Consider the following 13,576-nt stretch of genomic DNA (forward strand, 5'->3'; position numbering starts at 1 on the left):
TACATGGAATTATGTAATTATTCTACTTTTGATGATATTTAGATTCTTTCTTTCCCTCTTTCTTTCTTTCTATTAGCAACACTACTGAAATAAAAATCTTTGATCATACATTTTGTGGCACGTGTGTGTGCGTAATTCTGTAGGGTATATTCCTAGAAGTGGAATTTCTGGAAGTGGTAGGAAGACTAATGACCTCCCCCAACAAAAATGTCTATGTCTTAATCCCTGGGACCTGTGAATATGTCAGGTTACATGGCAAAGGGAAACTAATGTTGCACATGGAATTAAGATTCCTAGTCAGCTGACTTTACAATAGGGAGATTATCCTGAGTTAGCCAAGTGGGCCTCATGCCAAGGGTCAAGGGTCCTTAAAAGTGGAAGAAGAGATCAAAAGACAGAATCAGAAAGATCACAGTGTGAGATGGACTGGCCTGAAGTTGCTGTCTTTGAAGGTGGAGGAAGAGGCTCACAAGCTGAGGAATGTGGGTGCTCTCTAAAAGCTGGAAAGGACAAGGAGACAGATTCTCCCTAGAGACTCCAGTGAGGAACGTAATCCTGCCAATACCTGGATTTTAGGTCCGTGAGACCCATGTCATTCTTCTGAACTACTGTAAGATAATAAATTTGAGTTGCTTTAAGCCACTAAATTGGTAGTAATTTGAAACAGCAGCCACAGAAAATTAACATACTGGGTCCTAGGAAATACATATTTAAAAATTTGATGAATAATGAAAATGGCTTTCACCAAAAATAGCATCTTCAATTGACAATTCTATCACCAGTGTAAGAGAAAGCCCATTTCCTAATACCTTCACCATCACTACATTTTATCAAGCTTTTGTATTTTTAGTAATTTAATTGGGTGAAAAATTATTATTGCTTTGTTGTTGAGATTGAAGTTCTTTTTATGTGCTTACTTCCCTATTGACAGATGGAATATTTGTCTTTCCTATTTTTAAACAAGTTTGATGATATTTTTTTCTTATTGACTCATAAGTGCTTTTTTTCAGGTATTATGACTTTTAGTCCTTTTTTTTAGGTATTATGACTTTTAGTCCTTTGTGTGTCATCTATGTTCAAATGTTTTCTCCCAGTTCATCACATCTATATTAACTCCAAAAATGGTATCTTGTCCTGTAGACAAACATTTCCTTCATGACTATGAGTTTTGTGTCTTCTTTAGAAAGAAAAGATACTATCTTTACTAGAAAAACTGCAGATGCCTATCTGACCCAATTAATAAACAGCTTGAGTGACTTTCAGTAAGTCCAACATTCCCTTGAGCATTAATTTTCTTATTAAAGTAACAAACGTATTCATTCAAACATTATTTACTGTGAACCACTTTATGCCGTGCCTAGATGCTAGCGAGACATAAGTGAATACAACATTCAAGGAATAGACAGTCTCATGGGAGGTATGGATGATTAAACGACCATAATAATAACAACAGAGAATACATGTCCTGTGATAGAGATTGTGCAAAATTCTATGGGAATCAGTGGGAAGAGCCCCACATCCAGACCAGGAGGTTTTGTAGGGTTGGTCCAGGTAAGGTAGGAGAACAGGATGCTGGGCAGACGAAGGTGCAGGTACAGAGGCTTGGGAGCAAGAGAGAGGACCTACCAACAGGTCACAGAATAGGGGTGATGATAGTGGTGAGTTGTGAGTCTGGATAGATAGGCAGAGACTGTTACTTGCCAATGTCATTCAGTTTAGCCTTTTTCCTAAGGACACTAGGAAGCCTTTGAAGTTTGAAGCAGGGGAGTGAGATATGGACCAGCATTTAATAGAGACCATTTTGGCTGTTCGGTGGAGACGGGGCTGAAAGAGAGTGTAATCAGAGGCAGGGAGGTCAGTGAGGAAGGAGGCCATCGTACAAACATAGGAAGGAGATGGCAAGAGTGAAAATAAAGTAGTGGCAGAGGAGATGCACACGCTGGACAGATTGAGAGATTTGTGTCCACCTTTTCCACCACTCATATTAGTTGTGGGTCAAGAATAACATGTCACATTTTTCCAAGTAGAAGTTCTTTATAAACTAAAAGAATCAACTTAATAATAGAACCGCAGGCAAGAGATATTTCTGAACAGAGAAGACTTTCCAGAGAGAAGTAAAAGTCACTATTTTTAAAGTGCAAAGTCATTATATATTTGGACCGTGCATACTTTTTCCTTTGTATTTTGATTGTCTTTACGTGACTATGTTATATAACACAAGCTCAGCCTGTCTGCTCTCCCCTCTTATTCTTTGTTGATTATCTTCCCATGGATGGGTCAGGAAAGAATAGGGCTTATTGCCCATCTTTCCTGAGATTTCTACCATTCTCAGCCCTGCTATTGGCAACCATTCACCTCACTGCCATTCACTACCTACAAATCCTGGACCAGTGGATAAGAGTCGGCTTCCAAAGGGCCAGTGAAGGTGTGAACAAGAGAGAAAAAAATTTTTCTGATATTTTCCCATCCCTTTATTCTACATGACATCACTTCTCAAAGTGATATAGGGACTTTACACTTTACTGTGACATTAAACTAGTCAAAGGGAATTACAGTAGGAGAGCAAACCATTAAAACTATAAACTAATATTTTTACCTTGCTTTAAGGGACAAGAGCTTCCCTCCTCTCCACCCTCATCCCCAGCTCTGCTTCTGTTTCCTCTTCCCAAGCAAGTGACTGGACAACATGCGGGGACAGGACACGCCCTCTGCCAGGAGTAAAGCTTTCCTTATCACACAGTATTATTCTCTCAGCTCTCTGTTTCATTCAGAAATGGAAAAAAATATTGAACAGCATTTCCCAGGCCTACTGCTGGCTAATAGCCTCAACTGCTAATGTATGAAATCCATCTCAGCCAATGTGGTACATTAAGCGGAACCCACTGGGTTAACACTGGCCCCCTTTCCTGCTCTCTCAACATTGTTGGGCTTGTCCTGCTATGTGAAGAGGCTCTGTAGGATCCAAAGCTCTGTGTCTGCCTGGCAACAGTGATGGAAAAAGAATGCCATCTTGAAGCTGCCCATTGCGCTCTGGGGCTGACGTTTGGTGGGCCTTCCAAAGAAGGCTGAGTTTGTCGACACTGTGAGTTTGGTTATCACCCATTTTTCTAGGACAAAGGCCTGAGGCAGCTCCTAGTACCATTTGGCTGACACTAATTTCATCTATTTCTGTTTCTCATGGTGAAAAACAGAAGCTGAGTCATTGGTGCTTTGGCATAAAGATGTCCAGTCTCACCCATGAGACATCTGGCCTTATTAAATGGCAACATGTAGAGGGGTGAGGAGGGAACCAACTGGAAATCCATTCAGAAACTGTAAAAATAATCATCATAAATTTACACATCCTGTCTTATTTGATTCTTAAGTGAGGTAGGTATTTTTATCCTTATTTTAAAGATGAGAAAACAGGCTCAAAGACTTCAGAAACTTTCCCAAAGTCATATATCTTGGTGGGAGGGGATATATAGATTTATGTGATTCTAGGCCTAAATGTTCCAATATCTTAGGCTGGATGCCATTATGTCCCTCTGCTGAGACCAAAGCGTGCCGTAATCCAGGAAAGTCAGTGACCAGGTCCAGGTGAGTATTGAGTCTGGTTTTGAAGATGTAGAGAAATGAGATCTTGCAAACAGGAAAGAGTGACATTTGTTTTGGGGATGGGGTAAGAATTTATTAAATCCTAGGCACTAAATGCATCTGATTGGGAGGTAATATTGACAGTAAAGATCTTACCAAGGAGGGAGCTCCTGCATTCATCATTGTTCTCAAGGAACTTTCATGTTTCACCTGTGATCAGGTTAGCCTCAGGCTCCACATATGGTCACAGACTCAAGTACAATGGTCTCCAGTACCATTAGGAAGTGGGAGCTGAGGAAAGATAGGACTGAAATGGGCTGGATGATGGAAATGTGACCTTTTGTCTTAGAGCTTGAGAGAGTAGCCAGTGTTACAACCAGGAGCATCAGCTGGGCACCATGGGGCTATTTGCAGCTTGACAGCCTCTGTTGAATTATTGATGCCCCTCACTACCTCGGGACCTCCCCCTTGTTAACAAATCGCACTCCATATGAAAATTTAAAGAGGCAAATGAGTGCAATCTCTTGTCCTATTATTACCCTCTTCTTTTGCCATCTGAGCTCTAAGTCAATCAGCCTGATAGGCATCTCTTGGGAGATGGAACAGCTCATAGAGCCAAGCCCAGGACAAGAAAACTGAAGGCCACGAGTGAGACCATGACCTGAGTCCTGAGTCAATTAATGGAGCCTGAGTGATGCTGAGCTGGGTGAACGCTGACTCTCTGAGTTATTGAAACACAATAGGGAAAAAAATCTGTTCCCTCCTTACTGGGATAGCAATGCCCCTGCCCCATTAGCCACATCCCTAAAATTTCCCTAAAGCAAAGGACAAAAAATTTAAGTTAAGGTTCAAATTTGGATTTTGGATGTTTTGTTTGGCCTGCAGGGTACTGTTATTTTTAAAAAATGAAAATAGTTGTCAACATTTTTTAAAGTAGGAGGTTTTACATAAATATCCAATTTTCTGACTTCTCTTGAGAAATCGGAGGACTTGGGCTTTCATTTGCTCATTGCAATACTTACTGGGGCTTATAGTAGCTGCTCCTTTAAGTGAAGGATTGGCTGTTTGCTTTTTCACAGTTCCTACCACTTGCTATGAGTGCTTGCACCTGTGACCCTTGGTCTCCAGAACGATGGCGAACAAGTTTTTCTGTGTGCTGCCTCAAGTCTGCTAGTAGGACTGCCTGGAGTACCGTAATGGATCTGATCAGTTATGGTAGATTGCACTGCGGTTGGCAATCATCCACCTCCCCTTCCTTATGAGGATTATATATCACTGACCATTGCCTTGTGACTATGTGTGTGGATCATTCAAGCAGTGGTTTTAAGAGGCATCATGGGTTATCATCAGCTCTCTGGCTCTTTCCCTCTGCCGTGGGAATAGCACACCTCATGATCCCTCAGCCTGGATCCCAGAAAGTGCAGACCGGCAGCCAACTTCCAGCTTGGAGCTGAGCCACGCACTGGAACAGAGCGGCAGCCAACCCTCGGCCTTCAGTAATGTGAGTTAACAATAAATGTCACTGTAAGCCACTGAGAATTGGGGATTATCTGTTACTGCAGTAGAACTGACCAACACAGCAAGGCTAGGCTTACTATGAAAGGGTACTGTGATGAAAAAACAATGTTTTCCTATTTTCTGAGGAGAGAAAAATGATGGCATTAGGGAATTCTTAAACATTAATTTTAATTGTCTTTAATTTAAAAAATAATTTTAGAGGATTCTGGAGAGATCACGGCAGTGGCATCAGAAGAACTGGGTTGAGTCCCTGAACCCACGTTTAAAGACCATGTTATAAAAATTTCAATAGTTTTCCTTTTATTATAGAGAATTATCTTTTAAAATCTTACATGTATTAAAGTTGTATTTGTAGTTAATATCATTTTGTGATAGTAAGGGGACATTACAAAATATTTGTTCTATAAAGGGTGCCTAGCATCTGATAGAGTTTTAACCACTGCCTTATTGTGAGGATCAAATGGCGTAAACTATCTGAAAATCCTTTATCAGTATTGAGTGATTACAAATTCTAGTTCTTACTAGGTTTCTAGTGATGTGACATCTTTTTCTCATTTTACTAGGAGACAGGTCAAGCAGTACTGTCCCCATTTGACAGATGTAAATGCTGACGCAGCAAACAGGGAAGGGACTTGAGCTAGTTAAGCGGAGCATTGAGGGAGAGCCAGTTTATCACCCCGTCTCCAGACCACCAGGAATCTGTCCTGTGCCTTACACAGAAAGGGGGCCAATGGAGAACTTTTGAACACTTATGCTAATACACAGATTTCTAGTCTAATGGTGTCAGTTATAATGATATTTGGCCTGGGCTGGTTTCTTGGAAATAGTCAAAACCTAATTAATGTCAAGATCTACTTCCGTATCTCCCTCCTACCTCCTTTGGCCTATAGTGTTGCTTCTAATTTATACTTTCTGTTCATAATGTAAATATTAACCAGCCCCTTTCAATCCTTGTTTAACCTGGTCATCCTCTGAACCATCTAGTGGTAGGCATGGTAGTTATTTTTATTTAAGATAGTCAAGATTTAATTTGCACATGGATAATATGTTTGAAAATAACATACAAAGTTAAACACCAAGAGTTGGGATTTGTATAGTTTGGTATCATCCAGTAATTTTGGACTGTGTTTACTGTTACAACTCTAGGTCATCCTTTTGGACATCAAGGGCATTTTGACCCATTTGGGAGGTACCTCCGTGTAACATCCCATGGGTGGCCAGAGCGCTCTGAAGGACAGGGACCTACCTGAGCACCTAGTGGTAGCAGACACATCCCCTTTTTAGGAGATGCTGCTTTGGGGCAGAAGCTGGGTCACTGGTTAGATTTCCTCTGCTGTCAGGATCCCAGGAGTCTACTGCTGCACATTGCCCTCTGGAATCCTCAAGGATTTGGGAATGCCTTGTCAGTTGCTCAGGATTTGAGGGCAGCCAGGCTATGTGGACTGGTCCTTGCTTTGGAACCATGGTACATTTTTAATGATAACTTCCATTCCCTGTGTTCCTCCCTGACTTCAAACTACTTTATGGAAAGTAGGCTTATGATGTGGCCCCACTGGATAATAGACATCTTTCCCATTGACTTAAAATTGATTTGTTTTTTAAAAACGAGTGCACCGGGTCAGAAGGAGGCAGGTCAGCAACCACCAGGTCTTGGAGATGTTTCCCAGGGGTCAAGGAGAACAGGGAAGATCTGTTGCAGATGGAAGGAGTGAGGCTAGAGGTTCTCCTCTCACACAGAAGGGAGCAGAGACCTCCAGGCTGTCTGGAGTGACGCTCAAAGTCACCAAGCACACTGACAAGCAATCTTGGCCAAGTCAAGATTGATACCAAAAGCTGCTGTTGATAGGGTCTATCCTCCAACCACCAGCCTGGGTTGATGAGTATGTTTTTAGAATATGCTTTGCTCCTTGGCTCCCTTGACAGCTCCTAACCAATGTTTTCTTGTTTAATTACTTTCCATGTAATCTGCTCCTGTAGACTTGCCCTGTGTGAGAGGAGGCCCATGGGGGCTTTCACTAAGGGAAGAGAATCAGTGTGGTCTGGAAGAAAGAGCACAAGCCTATTAGAGGGCTTTTGCCCTGCCAGGGGTTTGAGGACATCTAAGCTTCCTGAAGGCTGGATGTGAGGAGGTGAGGAGGGCAGTGGAAAGGAGTCACAAAATAAACTAAGTGTACTCTGGATTCCTCCAAGGACAGTTTGTATGCCTGAGAACTTGATCTCTTCTCACTGCTTTTCTTTCACTGTCTAGTATTGCAAAAAAGCTTTGGCAAATCATGTAATTTCCCCACGTTAGTCCTTCGTCTCTAAGGTAGGATTATAGCCCTGCTGGTCCTAAAATGGGGCCACAGCTGTTAAGGCTAACATGAGGCACCATTAAGTCAGCACCTAAAGTGATTAGAGGAAGGTGGTGAATGCAGGAGGGATTAGATGGGGGCTCTCTGGTGGTCTTGCCTACTCCTCCAGAGCTGTAGGAGCTGGAGGAAGATTGCAAACCAGGCCCACACCTCAGAGGGATTGCAATGCTGGCTGGAGGCCTCAGGAAGGAGCCTGGCCCGGTCCTGCCATCTGGAATGAGCCTGTTTCCTACTGGTTTTGATATTAATGAGGTAATTATTGTGCGTGTTTATGCACCTGTGCCTCAGCCTCTCTGCATTTCTTCTCCAAGCAATGTGGTTCCCTCTGTCCTTACCTTCCTCTAGCAGGAGGGGATTGAAAGGAAGGGAGAAAAAAAGAAAGGTTTTCCTCTCTTTAATTTTGGCTTTGACTTCTGACTTTATCTCTGGTCATAATATTTATAGTTTTTTGTTTGTTTGGTTTTGGTTTTTATTTATTTATTTTTGGCTGTGTTGGGTCTTCGTTTCTGTGAGAGAGCTTTCTCCAGTTGCGGTGAGCGGGGGCCACTCTTCATCACGGTGTGCGGGCCTCTCACTGTCGCGGCCTCTCGTTGTGGAGCACAAGCTCCAGACGCGCAGGCTCAGTAGTTGTGGCTCACCGGCCCAGTTGCTCCGCGGCATGTGGAATCCCCCCAGACCAGGGCTCGAACCCGTGTCCCCTGCATTGGCAGGCAGACTTTCAACCACTGCGCCACCAGGGAAGCCCTATTTATAGTTTTATTCACCATAATAGTAGCTACTAATAGTAGCTATTTAAGTTTTTGAATGTCCAGGTAAGCCCTGGCATATGGTTAGAATGGGTTAAAGGGGGTGTGCTCCGGCTATCATTATAACCCTGGAACTTTGGCCAAATGACTTAATCTTACCCATCCTCAGTTACTTCAACTAGAACAAGAGAATAATAATTAGTACCTACCTCACAGAGTTGTTATTAGGTTTCAGTGAGTCAATGTATAGCACTTAGCATGTGCCTGGCACTTCTTTAGTGCTCACTATAGTAATAGCAGTCAGAGCAAAGATGAAGTCGCTCTGGTGTCTAGAGTTATGGGTCTAGTCTATCCATTGCCTCATGGTACTTGACAAGCTAATATTGAAATGTATATGGAAGATCAAAGACAAAGGATTATAAGTGGTAGTTTTGAAAAAAGAACAAAATGGGAGATTTCCCTTGCCAGAGAGCAAGACTTTTATAGTTTATAGCAATGGTGCAGATACTGGCACAGGAATAGAAGAATAGACCGCTGGAATAGAGAACAACAGAAGACCGTACAAAGTGAAGATTTGATACGAGAAAGCAGGAAAAGGATGGGAAACTGGTTATCCATATAGAGAAGAATAAAAATCAATTCCAAGTGCATGATAAAGCTCTACATGAAAGCAAAAACATAATACTTTTTTTTTTGAGGAAGAACCATAATTTATTCAAGCACTCTTTGTTTTGTAATTTTAATTATAACATTTATAAAAATACTGTGGTGATCATCAGTGTACCTTGATCTTTGCATAAATCTGGAATTATTTTCTTAGGATTAGTTCCTTGAAGTTTCATAGATGGTTCTAAGCTAGCACCTGGCTTGATTCTTACTGATGGTCCACATGTGCTTAATGATAAATACCATTTTTTCTTTCTTTTTTTTAACTGAAATGTAGTTGATTTACAACGTTCTGTTAATTTCTGCTGTACAGCAAAGTGATTCAGTTATACATACATTCTTTATTTTTTATTTTTTTCATTATGGTATATCACAGAATATTGAATATAGTTCCCTGTGCTATACAGTAAGACCTTGTTGTTTATCCATTCTATACATGATGGTTTGCATCTGCTAACCCCAAACTCCCACTCCATCCCTCTCCCACATCCCCTCCCCCTTGGCAATCACAAGTGTGTTTTCTATGTCTGTGAGTCTGTTTCTATTTCATAGATAGGTTCATTTGTGTCATATTTTAGATTCCACATATAAGTGATATCATATGGTATTTGTCTTTCTCTTTCTGGCTTCACTTATTATGATAATCCCTAGGTCCACCCATGTTGCTGCAAATGGCATTATGTCAGGTTTTTTATGGCTGAGTAGTATCCCATTGTCTGTATATACCACATCTTCTTTATTCATCTGTTGATGGACATTTAGGTTGTTTCCATATCCTGGCTATTGTGAATAGTGCTGCTATGAACATAGCGGTGCATGTATCTTTTTAAATTATAGTTTTGTCCAGATATATGCCCAGGAGTGGGATTGATGGACCTTATGGCAACTCTAGTTTTTTGAGGAACCTCCATACTGCTTTCCATAGTGGCTGCACCAATTTACATTCCCACCAACAATGTAGGAGGGTTCCCTTTTCTCCACACCCTCTCCAGCATTTGTTATTTGTAGACTTCTTAATGATGGCCATTCTGAATGGTAAGAGATGGTACCTCATTGTAGTTTTGATTTTCATTTCTTGAATAATTAGCAATGTTGAGCACCTTTTCATGTGCCTATTGACCATCCATATGTCTTCTTTGGAGAAATGTCTGTTTAGGTCTTCTCCCCATTTTTTTGATTGGGTTGTTTGTTTTTGTTGTTGTTGAGTTGTATGAGCTGTTTGTGCATTTTGGAAATTAAGCCTTTTTCGGTCACATCATTTGCAAATATTTCCTCCCAGTCCATAGGTTGTATTTTCTTTTTGTTTATGGTTTCCTTTGCTGTACAAAAGCTGGTAAGTTTGATTAGGTCCCATTTGTTTATTTTTGCTTTTATTTCTATTGCCTTGGGTGACTGATCTAAGAAAACATTGGTACGATTTATGTCAGAGAATGTTTTGCCTATGTTCTCTTCTATGAGTTCTATGGTGTCAAGTCGTACAAAAACATAATATTTTTAAAAGGAAATGTAGGGGAAGCATCTTTGACTTAAGAGCTAGGGACTGATTTCTTAGACAATAAATACAAAATAAAAACAATATAGAAAAATAGTGATAAATTTGACTACATTAACATAAAATCTAAAACTTCTTTTTAACGAAAGACACCATAAACAAAGATTAAAGGTAAGCCCAAGACATGGAGAAAATATTGGAAACACAGATAATTGTTAAAGGCCTAGTATACAGAATTTTAAAAGAACTACAACTCAATAAGAAAAAGAAAAGAAAGAAAACAAGCAAAATGTAAGATGATAGTCATTAATTGCCAATAAACACATGAAAAGATGCTCAAGGTCCCCCCTAACTAATAAACTACAAATTAAAACAACCAAAAGATACCACTACTCACTCATCAAGTTGACCAAAATTTTAGAAGTCTTATCATAAAAAGTGTAAGCAAGGATATGGATAGATGAAAATTCTCCCACACTGCTTTGTTCCTGGCTGCAATCACTTTGAGGCAGAGATTGCACTTCTAGGCATACAATCTAATGAAACAATAAAGGTATATAATGAAATGGGAGATTTGTAGAAGAGCACTGATTACAACATTGTTAGTAACAGAATAAAATAAGAGGAAACCACCTAAATGACCATCAAGAGTGGATAGATAAGTTATGGGATAATAATACAATGAAATATTACATAAGAATTGAAATGAATAGACTAGAATTACACGTATTAACATGCATACATCTCAAAAACATAATGTGGAATGAAAAAAAGCAAATTACAGAATAGGTGTTATAAGGTACCATTTATATAAAGTTTGAAAGCATATAAAACCGTGCTACTAGTTATTTATGGCTTCACACATGGGACACATGTTGTGGAGAGTAATATAAAACACGAATGGGAATGATAACCATCAAATTTATGATGATGGCTCCCTGTAGGGAAGATTTCAATTATAGTTGTAATCTTTTATTTAAAAAAAAAAGAAAAGTAAAGCAAATCACTTAAAATGTTACGATTTGATAGAGGTAGATAGTGGGCAGACAAGTGTTCATTATGTTATTTTCTCTCACTTTGTGCATCTCTACAGAATTCTGTAATCCACTTTAAAAGATTTAAAATTGGCTTTTACTTCCAACACAAAGGAAGATGAAAGTATAATGGTTTGCTGTTACAGTGCTGGTGTATGACCTGCCACATCCTTCCAGTGGCCTAGGACAACTATCCCTAGTACCTAGCACAGTGCCCAGGTCCAAAACAGCATACAATAAATGAAGATGGAAAGAATGAATGGATGAATGGGCCTGTGTTTGGAAATAGAGTATGCCTGGTCACACGTACGCTGTGCCCCTTCTATCATTAAATCACACTTGGAGAGTCATTTCCTCCCCATCCATCTCACTCAGCCTGAGTTGCCATCTAGTATAATAATTCAGGGGAGTTACATTTAGGGACCATTTCTTGCAGGACGGCAAGGAGCTGCAATTCAGTCCTGTCTGTGCTCCGAGTTCATTTCAGTGTTTTTTCCGGCAGCGTGTGGTGCCCAGAAGAATGATCCTCTCTCAGAGCAGGGCACTGCTGTCTTTCTCATATTATAACAATAATAATAACCAAGAAAACCTAAGGAAGTAAAATCACCAGGGAGGCCTTCCTCTTTAATTAAGGCGTTCTAATGAGTCACAGTCCCACCATGCATGGGACTCAATTCTCCTTTATAAATAGAAGGTTATCAATGTGGGGTGTACTTTCAAAAGAAGCCCTGCTGCTGTTTCTCCTTCACTGCCTTGTCCTGGTGCTTCTGTCTGTACATGCACACGCACACGTGTGAAACGTATGACATCAAGAAGATCCAAACCTCTTTACTCACTCAGCCAGCTTGGAATTCTTAGATTCTTTGGGTGTCATCCAAGGAAATGTAATATGGACCAGGTAGCTTAATTGGTTGGTAAGGGTGCTAATGAAGGTAAAGTCTTAGGTTCCATCCCCCAAAGCCAGAATGATGAACTCTGTTCAACAGACACAGAGAGCATCTCAAACACTGGCAAATGTAGAGTTGTTTATGTGAGAGTAGGGCCGGACAAGGCAGGACGACATGAATCATGGCAAATGTACCATCACCAGTGGAACCCAAAATTGACCTCACCCTGGTGAGTCTGTGGATTCCTTTTATGAGAAAAGGAGAATACCTTATGTGGGTGAAACCAATTAGTGACGTCCTAGCTCACTTACAAAGGTGGAACTGAGAAAGTGGCCTGGGCCGAGATTCCCATCTTTATTGCTAAAGAGTAGAAAATAGAGTCCTGGTCTTTCTTACTGTCATTTTTCTGATTCTTCTGAATCTGAGGGTACATAATGAGGAAAAATGTGACAGACTCAAGCAAAGAGAAATTTGGGCTGAATCTCTGGGAAAAAAGTAATCATGGTAAAATCCATTAGACGGTGTAATAGTTTCCCAAGGGAAATGATGTAACCCTCATAGCTGCAGGCATTTAACTTTGATTGAACCATACATTTGTGAGCAGACCCCAGGGAACAATCCTGCATTGAAGGGGGGATGGGAAGGTGATAGGCCAGATGACCTAATAGAGCTTTTTCAACTTAATTTCTAGGGTTGTAGAATCCTAATTAAAACGAACTATATTGCCTGTTATGAACTCATTACATTAATATTCTGTAAGGTGTCTCCAAACAGGCCAAGGGGGGTTTATCCTTTTCTTCTTTCTGTGGAGCCAGAGTCCATGAACCACTTTAACTACATACCTGCTGCCCATGTGCTGACTTCTTCCCAACAATGCTTGACAAAGCCTTTAAAAGAAATTAGAGCACATATTATGAATTAACAGTTTCTTCAATGTAATCCAGTGGAATGAGAAGCATGCTTTAATATCCTTGAGATGAACTGTGACAATAAATATTCTTCTGGCAAATAACACAGTAGTGATCTGGCTCTGTGATGGTAGCAGTTGTCTCCACATAAGATCCAGGACTAAAATCTGATTGCTCGCATACGGCCCTGACTTTTCCCTTTAGCTTCAACTGATAGTTGAAAGGGAATGTTGATCACTGGAGAAATCTTAGCAGAGGGCTTGCCATCAAGGACCAGCCCAATTTTCCACTAATGTTAGCCTCTCTTCCTTGACTGTCCTCTTGAAATGGACTCCAGTGAGCAAGCTCAAATAAGACCACTGGTGGGCTGGCCAGGGCTGGTCTGAGAACCACCC

The 13,576-nt window shown here is 40.6% G+C and overlaps 1 protein-coding gene across 1 annotated transcript in view; it reads left to right on the forward strand.

Moving 5' to 3' along the window:
* The first annotated feature begins 387 nt into the window (after nucleotides 1-387).
* Nucleotides 388-13,576, forward strand: part of C1H1orf21 (chromosome 1 C1orf21 homolog) — a 372,503-nt gene continuing 359,314 nt past the window's right edge. The window contains exon 1 of the mRNA XM_065893774.1: nucleotides 388-576. The gene's annotated coding sequence lies outside the window, so the exon portion shown is untranslated. The remainder of the gene's footprint in view (nucleotides 577-13,576) is intronic.

Source organism: Phocoena phocoena, chromosome 1 (genome assembly GCF_963924675.1).
Source record: "Phocoena phocoena chromosome 1, mPhoPho1.1, whole genome shotgun sequence".
NCBI lineage: Eukaryota > Metazoa > Chordata > Mammalia > Artiodactyla > Phocoenidae > Phocoena > Phocoena phocoena.